Source organism: Myxine glutinosa, chromosome 6, assembly GCF_964187855.1.
Source record: "Myxine glutinosa chromosome 6, kmMyxGlut1.1, whole genome shotgun sequence".
NCBI classification, from domain to species: domain Eukaryota; kingdom Metazoa; phylum Chordata; class Myxini; order Myxiniformes; family Myxinidae; genus Myxine; species Myxine glutinosa.
The window spans coordinates 177,706,082-177,719,022 of NC_136266.1; positions in this window are offsets into that span (position 1 = coordinate 177,706,082).

The window sequence follows — 12,941 nt, forward strand, 5'->3', positions numbered from 1 at the left end:
AGTGTTAGGAAACCGCGACTACCTTACGCATGGGTGTTGTCCTGGAACTCGAGGGTCTGGTGTACCTTCTTGGTCTATGCTGTGAAGATCAACACGAGCATGTGATGTCCGGGGGTTCCAGCAAGCATTACCTGTAGGATCATAGTTGTTGGGTGCCAAGCTTCTCAATGTTTTGTGTCTGTAGGCACTCGATGAGAGGTAGGGTCGCAGTTGTTGAAACTTGGATGCAAGACAGAACTTGGCCCAATGGCCTAGTTTAGCACACATTCTGCATGTGTCGTTGCGAGCAGGACATTGGTTACGTGTTGGAGGGTGTGAGGTACCACAGTTTTTGCACTTACTGAGTCTCGGCCCAACAGTGGAGATGTTTACGTTGTCGGTTGCTTTGTTAGCAAAATCACTCATAGTGTGCAGCTGTTTAATGTATGTGGCCGCAGCCTCCTATGGGCGCCCCAGTTTCAAGGCCTCGTTAAGAGTGAAGGTCTTAGGTTTTGTCAGAAGCTCCTTCTGAAAGTCGGACATGTGGGTACTTACAATGATCTGTTCTATCAAGCAGTCATCCTCTTCTTGTTTGGAGCTGAAATCACACTTCTGGGAGAGAGGCTTGCACCGGCTGATAAAGGCGTCCAGTGACTCACCGAGATTCTGACTGCAGTAATGAAGCTCCAGTCGACAGATCCTGAAGTTATCCGAGGGTTCCATTTGTTCCAGGAAGCAATTGAAAATATGTGCGGGTTGCTGCCACTGTTCGTCTGTTAAGGTCCATGTGTTGTACCGTTTGAGTTCTTCCTCTCCCACTTGAAGCAGGATCAGTGGCACCTGGTTGTTCTCCGTAATGCCCTAACTTGAAAGTACAGCTCCAATCGCTGTGTAAACATCTTAAAAGCCGCCGCTGTGTTAGGCGCGGTCCAGTCAATGCACGGAGTTCCCGCCAGGTCCGCCATTGCGAACAGGGGTGTGAGGTCAACGAGGAATGAGCCGATTACAAGAGGCACGGGAAACACCGGCTTTTTACCTTCCTTATCAACGGTTTTGAATAGAGTGCTTGCTCACATGCTTAAGTTAAGCCACTTGGAGTTGGTGAGCTCTCTACAAGAAACTTGGTAAATGAACACAGCCCCGATGTTCTTGAGGCCCGACCATAGATCTACTGGAATCTATATACCCCAGAGAGGAATGACCCTTCTTGTGACCTTGCAGGGAACGGGTATACTAGAAGGTTTAAAATAGAATTACATCGGTACTAGTACCTATAGATGCATTACCATTGGTGATCTAGGGGTACAGGTACAGGGATATGAGGAGGACTTGGACGTTGGAGGTGGAAAGGTCCCGGCAGGATAGTATTAGTAGTGACGCATCCAAGGTTCCTGCTGCAGGCAAGGCCTCAGTTAATCATGACTTGTGTGGTACCCGTGCTATGCAAACAGACAATGCAGAAACGGCAAATGCTAAAGCATGAAACCAATAAATTCCACATTCCTGTAGCACCTTCAGTCGCATGTCAGACATGGACAGCAAGTTCGTGAAGGACTTCCATGAAAAACATACACGTTCCAAACAAACGGGTGCGTTTACATATAATAATAATAATAATTCATTTAGTTTGTATAGCGCTTTTCATGAAGCCCAAAGGCGCTTTGACAGAGTGCAAAACATAATGCATAACAAAACATGAAAACAACAATTGCAAAAAGACAAGATTCAATAGGGAAATATTTAAAGCAAAAGGAGGGAGAAGGAGAAGTGATAGTCAGGGGTTAAATGCTGTGGGTTGAATGTTGAATGCAGTGCTGAACAGGTGGGTCTTGAGTGATGTTTTGAATGTGGTGAGTGAGGAGGAGTCTCTGATGGTGTGAGGTAGTGAGTTCCAGAGGGTGGGAGCAGCGATGGAGAAGGCCCTGTCCCCCCAGGATCTGAATTTGGTCCGGATGGGGGGGGGGGGGGTCAGGAGGTTGGTACCGGCAGAGCGGAGGTTGCGGGTGGGAGTGTGTCTGGAGAGGAGGTCAGCCAGGTAGGATGGGGCCAGGTTATGGAGGGCTTTGTAGGTCAAGAGGAGGATTTTGTACTGGATTCTCTGGGAGATGGGGAGCCAGTAAAGCTTGTAAAGGACGGGGGTGATGTGGTCACGGGTCCGGGAATGGGTGAGTAGACGGGCAGCGGAGTTCTGAATGTATTGGAGTTTATTGGTGATTGTTGAGGGTGAATCATAGAGGAGGCTATTGCAGTAGTCCAGACGGGAGGTGATGAAGGCGTGGATGAGGATGAAGGCGTGGATATAGAAACATCGATCGTGGGTCCGTGGCGAATCTGCATATGGCGATCCGCGAATTTCATGTTTAGAAAGTAGAAACCATCAAGGCATGTCATCATTCACTTGAACTCGATATCTCTTTTTTCATTCCAAACAGCATAACTCCAATCACAAATTAAATAGCATTAATATAAAAAATACACTTTTAACAACATTGTTAATGTTTCCTTCATTGGAAAAACTACCAAGTCAACAGTTAAAAGGATTTTGAGCTAATAGGTGTTACGGCCTTGGCAAGATCGATGGAGACAGCGATCTGTTAGCTAATACACCGCCCAAATAGCTATGTGGAATTCTCTCATGTAGAGATTAAACCCACGTCGTTTGAACTTCGGCCGAGGTCATTATTTACTTTTAATGATGTTTATATATGAATCAAAAAGAAGATAATTGGTTTTAGGTCGTCCTTTCCACATATCTCGTGGTATTGTGAGTTGGAGAGACGACCGTGATGGCGGGGAGTGGGTTGGCATTCTCTCCAGCAGGGATTCAACCCATGTCCTTATAAATGGTCTCTGTCCGAGGTCATTATTTTTAACTGTGTGTTTTCATTCGTCAGGTTGCGATCGGTGCAGCCGTTTGTGTGGTACCCGGGAAAATAACGTTATGCGGGAGTCCACACCTGAAAATGCTGGAGACAAAAGCTGAAATTGGAAAAACAATATAGCCTATTTTACTCCAGGGAGTCCCAGGATTACCCACCCAAAATATCGTTATGATCAGTATAGCCGTTTTTGCAGTACCTTCGAATGGACGGACAGACAGATGGATGGACATTTGGTGAATTAGAGTAAGTGATCAGAGTGGGGAATTTTTCATTATAATTTCGACTTTGGAGGGTTCTAAACCCCTGTGCTCCGATAATCCAATTAAAATGGCTTCCCTCATCAAGAGTGAATTAGACGATGTCATCAGTGCAAAGAAGCTCAGATCTGGGGACTTGCTAATTCTTTGCAAATCGGCTTCCCAGCGTAACAAGGCTCCGAGAGTTTCTCTTTTTGGTGACAGTCGAGTCTCCTGCCTCATCCCGAGATCGCTGCGGGAAAGTTGTGATGTTATTTATGAACATCGGAAGGTACAAATCCACTCCACTCGGGTCGCACTAAACTTCTGAACGCTCTATAAACGCTTATTCTGAACCGATTTTCAAAATTTAAACGGAGGAATTGAGCTCCACAGCAGTTCCGACTGCTAAAAAAAATGTTAATTTGCTAAAAATGTGTCTCCGGGCGGGGTTTAGTATGACCCCTTCACTCTTCGTCCTCACACCCGGAACTCCTCCTCTTCTCCCATCGATATATATATATATATATATACACTGGATATAGCTTGCTACGCACGGCTCTATGCGAGCGGTTGATGCCGCCGCACAGCAGCGGAAGCCGCCATTGTACTCCCACCTAATCCATACACGACACACGTGCATGTACACATGCGTATTACGTATTGCAAAACACAGAACATTCCTCAAAAATAAGTTACACACGTCGTGAATTTAAGAACTTTCGTTATTTATTTTTCTCCATGAATGTATTCTTTCATTGCACCCACGTATTTTATCATTGGCACGCTTTGTAGTAAGATAATACAAAGGGTTTTAAGAGATAAGAGAGTAAGTATTTATTGGAAGTTTTTAGCTGCGACGAGCAGCTCTATGAGAGGACCGCGTTGTTGTTCTTGTTGTTGGGGTGCCTTTTTGAATAGCGCATGCGCATACACTCGGACGTGCGTTGGTATGAGATAAGAACATCGCGGACTAAAATCGCGATTTGTTTGAAGAAATCAGAATAAATTTAACAACAAAGACAACATGAATGTTTTCATATCAATCTCGTTTCACAGAACTTGACACAAATTAGGTGTAATTATTGAATAGCGCATGCGCATACGCTCGGACGTGCGTTGGTCGCTAGTGCATGCGTATAATTTAATGACTGGGCGAATTTGGTAGCGCATATTGCAACAGATATCCTCATGATTCTACACGTCGCAGCTGGGGACCACACTGTGGTCATTTTTCTCTTGTTACACTACAAAAGTAAACCACCAAAATTGCTTTTAACATTCACATGACAAGCAACAATATCCTCCAGCCTCCCCTCTGTTATCATCCATCTATCCTTTTATCTTTCTCTTATATTCTAACCTCTCTTTCTCCTTCATTCTATCCTTCTCTCTTTCTCCTTCATTCTATCCTTCTCTCTTTCTCTAAGTATCCTTCTCTCTTTCTCCTTCATTCTATCCTTTTCTCTTTCCCCCTCATTCATGTCTAAACAAGATGAGCTTGGACAGCTGTTTTCAAAGCTTTGGTCCAGTCAACTTCTCTGTGAACCTCTTGGAAAGATGATGCATCCCAATCTTGATGAAGGATGATGCGATGCATTTGATAAGTGCAAACACATGATTATGATCTGGTGGGCAGACCAGCATGTGTTCATTCAACTGCACAAACAGGTGTTGTGATCCGACATCATGCAACACCGCGGTAGCAAGCGCAGATGCAATCCCCAGTGATTGGGGTAAGGCACCCTGGGTAGAAGCGAGCATCCTCTGAAAAGATCGTTGTGCAGCATTGCACACTCTCACTACATCCTGCGATGGCTTCACTAGCCCACCACGATTTTTCTTCATCAACAGGCTTCCACCTTCTTCCATTCCTGTTGTCGTCAACACAGCCTGACAATCAGGGCAAGGAATGCGTCGCTTTGTCATACGAACAACATAGCCCGCTATGTAGCCAATGGCAGCATCCTTCACCGGGGAGAGAGGTGAGAAATTTGGGGCATCAACATCTCCATTGATGCCACTGTACCATGTCCGAATGGTAGTGGGATGAGGTAGAGCAAAGTCGAACGTCTTCCTGACATACCTATACGCTTTTGCACTACAGAAGTGCAATGTCAAGGCAAAACTACGGAGCACAAGGTTATAGGTTTCTCGGCTCAGTTTTCCTGCCTCTTTGTTCTGTAATATTCTTGCAAGGACTTCAGCTGGAACCCCTGAGAATGTCTTCTCCAGCATTTCAGCACCACCTCATGATACAAGTTGCTTATTCTGTGGTACGTGTAGAACTTCGCGAAGAGATGAAACCTTCTTCTTCAGACGCCGTGCTTGTTGCCGTGACATTTTCATTTTCTTTTGCAGATCACCCACTTTGTCTAGGGCAGTATCAAGTTTTCTCTTAACGCTCCTCGGACTGTCACGGATGGCAGTCATGTGATCACAGCTGGTTGAGGCTTTGGTGACTTGGTGGGATCTTCTTTTGCTTCACTCCTGGTGGCTAGATCAGGCTCCACATGGCAGTGTCTTTCACGTGGAGGCTTTCGTGATGGTAGGTGATGCTGCAAAGGAAAGAAAAAAGACGTGAATATCACAAAGCAGGTCACATTTCCATGCCAATTATAGAAAAAAACATTAAAACAGACCTACATCTGAGGTAATACACACTTGTAAGTAGGATCAAAATTACACTAATTTCCCAGGAAAATATTTATACAATCTTCAAATTTGTGTAGCAATCTTCCCAAAATGAATAGCAAATTGTGATGTCAAGTCACCACATCGGGTTACCTTCTGCAGGTGAGGTGGGAGGTTGGAAACAGTCGGCACAGCATCTCCCTTCAGCCGAGTTGTCTGCCCAGTCTTGTCGAACGATCCCTCGGTGAAATAGTCTGAACACAGGACAGATTTCTTGCTGGGTCTCCACTTGTCTCGTCTCATGTTGACCACCCACACATTTAAATGTCTGGGCGTCCAAACGGGAATGTAAGATAGAAAAACAAAAGATTAACAGTAATAGTTGGATACTTTGAAGTACTTGTAAACACAGAAGGAAAATATTCGTGTTACTAATATACATAGATCAAAGTGTTTTTCTCGAAAGAAGGCTGCACATGGAGAATTATAACAATCGCATAATATTATGCCCAAACACAAACTTGATTTATCTTTGCCTGGGTACTAGATATTCTGCTATTGTATTTGTTGTGTTTCCGCTGCAATGTAGATTACCGCTGGGGGCGCCTGTCCCTCTTTGCTATGGCAACATGACGCCGCTGCCATATCGGATGTGAATAAACTTAACAATCTTTAACGAAGTGTCTGATAATAGTGGTTTATCGAGTTAAACACCACAGTGTTGTCCCTAGCAAGTAAAATCAATCATTATTGATAAACATAAGACCATTCACAATATGTGGGACACTGTGCTGTGTACTGCTTACTGCTTTGCGCCAGGACAAGTGATTCTATTTATTTATTTAATTATTCTATTTTATTTATTTATTTATCACTTTCTTTCTTGAGGGTAGTCCTAACAGCGTTAGCTGAAATATAGGGGCCCTCACACAATGAATACAATATATTGTTACGGATCCGGGGGATGGCACTCCCTTTAGCAAGGGGGGGTTAATCCCCTTGTCCTGTTAAGCTGGCCGTCCGACCGGTCCTTGGGGTATGTCGTCACTTCCGGTCGATGGTAAATAGGGTTGTAAGCCCAATTTGTCTTAATACCTAAGTACTACCACCGGCCGTAAGCGAGCAAATACTCCCACCCGGGCCGCAGCGTGATTGGATTGCGCCGAGCGAAGCGAGCTGCGACTCGGGCCGTTATCAAGAGACTAAACCCGATTCCGAGCGTTGGCCGAATCGTGCCACAGGTATTCAATCGAAAGAAGGGACTAAAGTGATCGGGGGAAAGAAGAAACCAAAGTTAAGAAATAACAGGTATTTATTAATTATTTACAAAACCAAAGAAACAAAAGAAGAAACGAAAGCAATATACAGAAGAAGAAGAAGAAGACACAGGGCAAACCTTAAAACAATCTTATATTATACCCCAGACAACAAACAGGACGGACAAACAGACTTACACGACAAGGGAATAGCAGGCAGGAATGGCTGGAAGAAGGGATGAGAAGGCCCAGGCAGACGGCGGCGTTGAGGTCCGGCTCCAGGAGTCGACTCGCGTCGTGGCGGGAAACCCTGGCAGGCAGCGAGCGCGTCTCGTTCACCATGAGCGAACGTTGCATACAGCGATGGGATTGGGATGCTCCATCTTCTTACGCGTCTCTCCCTTGCCTTCTTTTTTCCAACTCCGGATCACGTCTCTCTCTGCCTTCCTCCCGACTCTCTCTGCCTTCTTCTTCCAACTCTAAAAAAGGCTTCGCGCCCGCGCTTATATTACGCGTGTTGCAAATCAATGCGCGCTTCATGGAGCCATGCCCGCGATGGTCTTTCGTCAGCCCTGGTTGGCTGGTGGGGGCTCGCTCACCCCACCTCGGGTGGTGCGTCGGCGTGCCACGCCCGTGATCTGGCGGCTCCTCCCCCTTCTTCTCCGAGATGAAGCACATGGGAAATGGCGTCTTGTGGGGAGGTAGAAAACCACTCGCACCGCTTTTGAAGGGAACTTTGGAGCCTACTCTTATTTCATTGATGCAACGCAGATTCAACTACTGGGAACAGGTCCTCAACTGAAACACATAATAATGAAATAACTACAAAGAGGTCCTATGGTTCGCTACGTGTTGTTCATGGACTAACTAGGGTGCGATCTTTAACAAGCCAATTGATGGGAATATTTACAGGGGAACATTTATAAGGGATGCATTTACTAAAATTTACTAGTGAAGTTTCTAAAAACCGTAACAATATATTGTTGCGGATTCGGGGGTCAGCTCTCCCCTTATCAAGGGGGGGATAGTCCCCTTGTCCATTTAAGCTGGCTGTCCCGAGTCCTGAAAGTACATCGCTCCTCCCGGTCGGTCTTGGGTAGGGTGATTGGTCAATTTCGGTCCCAAATACCTAATTACCAACACCGACCGCGAGCAGGGAAATAACTCCTGCTCGAACCACGGATAAGATGGAGAATGCCGAGCGGTTAGCAATCCGCAACCCGAGCTATTAACCAAGAGACTAAACCCGATTCTAGCGGTTCCGAAATCGTGCCACAGGCACTCAATTGAAAGAAAGGACGGGGGCGATCGGATTAGGGAAAAACCAAGAAATAACAAGGTGATTTATTAACAACCCACCCCCCCCCCCCCTTCCCATGCCTCCCCCCCAAAGCCCTCTCCCTCCCACAGATCTCTCGATGTCTCCATGTCTCTCGGTCCCTGCTCTCAAATGTTGTGTTTGTGTCCTTCCCCCTCTCTCCCCATCTTGTCTACCGCTCCCGATGTTATTTGTTTTATGTGTCTGTTTGTCTTTCTGTGTGATTAATGTTCGCTCTTTCACGAGCCTCGACATTGTATACAAAAAAAAAAAAAAACCAAAAAGAATTGGAAACGAAAGGAATATACAAGGAAGAAGAAGAAGGAGCAGGACACAGGGCAGGCTTAACTATACAGTCTTAACTTAACGACCCCAGACAAACAGACACACTCACACGGGATTGTAGCGGGTAAGGGGGAAGGTCCAGGTAGATGTCCAGGCTCATCGTCCGGTCCCGACTCGTGCCGTGGTGGTGATGGAGAAAGGCAGCAGGCCGGCAGCGCGCCGCATGTCGTTGACCGCGAGCGGACCTTACATATATCGGGGGGACTGGGATGCGGCGTACGTAATAAACGTATATCATGCCAAATGCGCACTCTCTCTCGATCAATGTTCGTAGGCAAAAGGCAGTTCGTGGCGCAGTCCGTATCAAAAGGCTTTGCTATGATCAGACGTTTCCGCGCAGTCCGTGCAAAAAGGAGTCCCCCAGCGCAGTCCGTGAAAGGGCTTTCAGATCAATCCGCACGCTTGGAAACCACGCCCACCAGCGAGCTCACCTCAGCCCTGGTTGGCTGGTAAGGGCTTACCGGCTCCGCCTTTGATGGCTGGTTGACAGGGCCACACCTTGTCCTTGGTGCTCTGCCCCATTCTTCCTTGAGCTTGACCGCATGGTTAATGGCGGCGCCTGAGCGAATGCTAACCAAGGCGCGTAACAGAATTGGGAGAGAGAGGTTGGAAAAATGGCCGGAAAGGATTGGGACCTATTCTTATTTAATTGATGCAACGCAGATTCAACTATTGGGAACACGGCCTTATCTGAAACACATAATAATGAAATAACTAGGATTTCTAAGGTGGCAAACGTGTTGCTGTGGCATAACTATGGGTGCTACCTTTGACCTTTTAATGATGAGAATTATTTACAAGTATTTACACAAGTGAGGGTTCTAAAACCGCAACACTGCACCCTCCTTTCCTCCAGGCCCCCGCGGGCCGAAACAAAAGGGCCAACTTTTAACTTAGTGTGACACTTAGGTGTGGTTACCCTCTACTTTTAACCTCACCCTGAGTGCGACAGTTTTAACACTAAATATGTCCCACCTGCTGCGTTGCATCCTATCTAACTGACTCACGCCCACAATTAACCGAATTGCAGAATGGTCTTCAAACTAAACATTAATCTGGTGGGGAGCATTATTTACAAAACTAATTATTTACAAACTGTCACCCAGGACCTGTCTTTTGTGGGAAAAGAAGATGTTTTGAGAAGAGGAAAAATGCCATCGCCATGTACTGCACCGATACACCATACCATATGTACCCATATGCACCAACAATAAGGAAAATGCACCAAAAGCACCAAAAAGCACCAACAAGCACCATCATCGAAAATGCACAGTCATCACATTTTTAAAGATAATAAATGACGACGTCTTCTTTTTCTCTGCTGGGCTGCTGTTTCTGGTTGCCTTCCTCTTCTTACTTGCTGTTATTTATTAATTAAAAAGGGCACACACCGCGTCCGCTTTTTATTACTCCGGGCCAGCAGGGCCAACTTAGGTGGTCCACCTGCATGGCATGGAGGCCACATTGAAAACAGTGGTCTGCAATCAGATACCGCGGGCAACCATGGTCGGTCCCAGCAGAGATGCCAGGCCACAGAACGTGTGGTCCATGAGTGGTGCTAGGCCACAGAACGTGTGGTCCATATGGTGCATCAGTGCAGGCCGGAGGCAGCAAGGGTGCGGGCGCACAACTGCGGCATCTGCACACTTTCCCTCAGACACAAATTATGGTCCATGAGTGGGGAAGGAAGACAAAGCAGAGTCAGCGGGGGGCAAAGGCGCAAGGGTACACATCAAAACAAGATAATGCAGACATGAAGGGTGCGGGAGAGCGAGCTGAGAAAGCTCGTCCCGAGCGTTCGTCACCCCCCATGTCACCTACTCTACCCTTGCCCTTACCCTGTATTTACAAACCCTACAAATTACAAATCCGCCACTATCATCTTGTCCCCCATATCTCCCCTAATCCGAATTCGTTACCAATTCCTCCTAAGGAGGAAGAGATGGAATGTTAACACAAGGTCCCACCCATGTCCTGATGCATCTTTCATTCTAACCAAACATTTGCAAAACATGGTGTGGAGCCTTATCACATTGGTGAGTGCACATAGATGGTGCGAAGAGACTTTCTCCTCTCTATACTCTAAATGACATGTACACTTTTTACCCTACCCAGGGTCTCGCCCTGCCAATCCATTGGCCTCTTTACTCTATGCGTTTCTAAAAAACAATTCCCATTGAACAGTCTGTGGTGCTCTCCAATTTGGGGTCTCACTCCCCCGAGTTTTCAATTCTATGCCCTCGCACAATTTCAGGGCTGGGTCGTGTGGCACACCAGCAGGTCCGCTTACCTGCACACCTCTGCCACTGCAGTTGCCACCCGAGCTTACCTACTCCTCACCCTAACCTGGGGAAGGCCCTCTGGCTCTCTCACCCCGCTACCGCCCTCTCTGGCGTCGGGCTACCTGGGTCCTTCTCTGGATCCTCGGGCCCCATTTAACTCTAACTGGCTCCCAGAGCCTGCCTGCGGCCTCACCTGGCCGACAGACTACCAATAGCGGAGTGCTCAACTAACCATACACACTAACAGGCCACATGCCCAGCCATCCACATACTCCTGCACCCATCAAAACACTGCTTTTCCACAACCAGCACCACAGATGTCAATATCCAACCACAATTTACCTACTCCCTCTACCTACTTTTAAACTACCCTCCCTGGGTGTTCATGAAGGGGTCCATCCTTCCCCCATCCACTCCTTTGCACCATCCACTCCACTCCACTCATTCCACAATACTCACTCCACACCATTCATTCCACTTTTACACACACACACACAAATGAGCATTGCCTCATTTCAATAAGCTCACCGGGAATCTCATTCCAATTCCTCATTTCCTTACCAGCACGACAAGGAATCTCATTCATTTTCTCATTTCAACTATACCACAAACACACTGCATCATCTGGCTCTCTATCTTCCTTCTAAAACTCGTGCTTCCCCGTCATCCCTTTATACTACTGCGCTCCCTCGTCATTATCAACCACCTAATCTGACTACGTCCAAACTACCTGTACAAAAGTCACTACTTAACTCTCAAGTCACCTATGGTCATCTTTCTAAATTCTACCAATTATCCTAACCCTCCCTGGCTAGCTCTCGCCGCCAAACCCCATAAAACTACTGCTCCTTTGCCCAAAAGATGGATGTGAGGGATGGTAGGTCTACCATCCCTCTACATCAGATACCATTTGCCATCATCACTATCCGTTCACTACTCTGTGCCTCGTCGGGTACGGTAATGCATTTTCACAGCTCAGCTTCGAAAAGCCGGCTATCCGTGCAGATGGTCAGTCCCCTGTTGGTTGGGTCCGTCCGGCATTTACGATTCAGGGGAGGAGGTTTTGTCGGGCCAAGGCTCCAAGCACCATCCCTACGCAGGGCCTTTTGCTCCCATGCGGGGTGGCCCAGCCTTGCCCGGCCGGAGCGCCGCCACCACAAGGGGGCGCCACTCCGAACCCTCCTACCTCCCCTCGAACTGGGCCGGTCGCCTTGCCTGGCAAAACGCGGTACCAACCGTGCAGGGCGGGGCCCGGCCCGGCCCGAATCGTGCACGGCGCTCCGTGCAGGAGCGACGCGGCACCGATCCCCGCCGGCCCCCTGCAGCACACAAAGAACACCGCGCCCCGAGAGCTTGCGTCGGCTACACATCGGCCTAACCGCTGCCCCGGTCAACGTCGATGCTCCCCTCGCATGCTCACACCACGCGTTCCTTTCTTTACTCATACATTCTCGTGCACCAACGCCTCTCGTACATCCCATACACCCCGTGCATTATATTATTGCATTCTCTCGTGCATACACTTTTGTTCCCCACTCTCGTGCACATTCTTGCGCACTCATTCCATCCGCACACTCCGTTATCACCCACTCCTCTGTTCCACACCTTTCTCACGCACACCCTGGCACACTCTCCCCCGTTACGTGCTCCGTAACACTCGTGGGTGTGTACTCTTGCACATACCCACTCAGCACACACCTACCCACGGGTGTTCACTCTTTTGCACACCCAATCACGCGCTCCACAACCAACTCAGGTGTGCATCCTCACACACGCTCCTCAAACAATTCACACTCCGTGTCACTCGCACCCTCACTATCACACCCCGATGTGCATTCGCTTTCACACTCGGCAACACACTCGCGCTCCGGTGCCGTTCGCACACGCGTGCCATTTCCACTCACGCAGCGCACCATGGACCTTCCACGAGCGCCCGGGCTACGCCGGATGCAAAGCGCGCGAACAATCCTCTCGCGACAAACACTTTTCCACAAAACCTCTTAGCACCA